The sequence below is a fragment of the Pundamilia nyererei genome, unplaced genomic scaffold, assembly GCF_000239375.1.
Source record: "Pundamilia nyererei isolate P.nyererei 1_Seehausen unplaced genomic scaffold, PunNye1.0 scaffold00038, whole genome shotgun sequence".
Lineage (NCBI taxonomy): Eukaryota > Metazoa > Chordata > Actinopteri > Cichliformes > Cichlidae > Pundamilia > Pundamilia nyererei.
Window position 1 is genome coordinate 1,215,698 of NW_005187439.1, and position 2,090 is coordinate 1,217,787.

The 2,090-nt window shown below is 41.6% G+C and overlaps 1 protein-coding gene across 5 annotated transcripts in view; it reads left to right on the forward strand.

Moving 5' to 3' along the window:
• Positions 1–285: 285 nt before the first annotated feature.
• The window catches only part of rusc2 (RUN and SH3 domain containing 2), a 44,016-nt gene continuing 42,211 nt past the window's right edge, over positions 286–2,090 (forward strand). For all 5 annotated transcript variants that reach the window (XM_005730541.2, XM_005730542.2, XM_005730544.2 and 2 more), the window contains exon 1: positions 286–507. The gene's annotated coding sequence lies outside the window, so the exon portion shown is untranslated. The remainder of the gene's footprint in view (positions 508–2,090) is intronic.

Here is a 2,090-nt window from a genome sequence, read left to right on the forward strand (position 1 = left end):
TAGTCATTTTAAAAATGTATACATTATTTATTTTTGCATTTTAATTTAACTCTTTTGTTTTTGTAATATTGTCAAAATGGTTACAGTGTATCTTACTGAATTATATACCACTGGAGAAGTTTGTTGTATGTTGTGTTTAACTTGGATTTTAGCCGTTGTCATAAAGGACTTTCCCAACTTTGGGGCAAATAAAGTATACATTGTGTTTTCTTCGTACAATATTCATGCGATTGTGAACTGTGCATTCATTAAGTCAGTATAGCTTCGCTGGTTGAGGTCACGGGGCTATTAATGAGCGGCAGCTGTCCCACCCAGGGTTAGATAATCCAGTCTGGGACCAGGCTGTGACTTCAGGCTGACGTGCCGCTCCAGCCCAGCCCATCATGCGATGCAGCGCCGCTGACGCTGTCCGCTCCGCAGTCTGTCGGTGAGAAAACAAGCCTCGCTCCTCCACAGCTGCACATGCGTTTCACCGAGAACAACACCACCGCCGACCCCGGAGACGAGGTTAGTGCATTAAATTGTGATTTTTGATGTTTTCTTTTGTGAGCGATTTGGTTAGAGGTGCGGAGGGAAAAGGGCTCCGCTCAGCAGCATCGCGTCGGAGGCAGAAAAATGATGCCTAGCTCGATCAGATCGGGAGGGACGGAGGCTCGGCTTTCAGACGATGGTCACCCTCAAACCGCTGTGTCGTGTTAGAAGACGCCTTGTTTTTACGGTTAAATGACAGTTTCAGTGGATGGATGTGCCCGTTTGCCTTCTGACGTGATAAACAAAGATTTATTTTAATCGCAGCAGCACAAAGGCAGCGTGGTAACGGTCTAACACATCATCCATGTTCGATCATCTATCCGCGGCTTCGGGGGGGCCTTGGGCTCCGGAGTGAAGGGCGCGATGTTCGGTAATAAACTGCGACTGCTCGGGATCATCTGCACTGGTGACACCAGCGGCCTGCACCGTGCCATCACCATATTGATCCCTTATTAGTAGAAACAACAGGGATACGCGAGCAGCGTCAGCTTAGGAAGATTGTAAAGGGATGACTTCCGCCAAAGATTTACAAAATAAAAGCTTGGCTGAATCGAAGAACTATAAACGTGTGCAGCAAACACTATTAAAAGGCAGGATGTGTGTATGGGATGGATCAAGAGACAAAAATACAATAAATAAAAATATAAAGAAAACAGGATCAGTTCAACTGATGGAAATATGAAGTTTCTTTTTTTGAAAAGGAAATGTACCGTACCATGTAAAAAATTATCAGTGTTTTTGTTTTGTATTGTTCAGATCGATTATTAAAAGGTTCAAGACAGTAAATTCTTGAAGCTAAATAGGTGAAAACCTTGCAAATGCTCAGAACTGCAGTAAACATAAATAACACGGAACTAAAACTTGATTTTTATCTACGTTTGATCTGATATGTGATGGATGGATCCATTTTTGCCATAGACCCTACTGAGGTTGGTTACTGATACTCAGAACAAGGCTTCATATCCTTAGTATTGATCTGCCCATCCCTACTATGCATCAGAGGTAATGTAGAACACAAGGAAATGGGAGATCTAAAATGTTATCGATGCACTGATCTGAGATTTGGATCAGATGTCCGCTGGACGCTGACTCAAAAAGACAAGCCAATCTGGTCGTCAGAGCATCGATGGGAAAAAAGAGGCAAAAAGTGAAGTAAACTGTAAATATGTTTTTCAAAACACTCAAGTAACCATAGTGGATTCAGTTTTATAGAGTTGCTCTACTGTAGCATGCTCTCTGAGGCTTTTATTTTTTAAGGCTTCTTCCTATTGCTGCTTTTTTTTGTGGATTGTTGTTGATCTGTTGAGGTGCATTACATTACATTATGCGACATGGTGGGGATGCAGATAACTCGTTTGAAAGGCATTGTTGTGTCACGGTCACATTAATATATAAGTTTTACCAACTAAATTATTACATAATGAAAGAAAATGCCATAAAGTGACAACACTGATCATTCTCTCAGGGGTCACTGTGTGATGTCTTGGTGACATCTTTTCTATTTTGTGGTGTTTTGTTTAACAGGTCAGTTGTTATTTGATTCAGTGATTAACTGAATA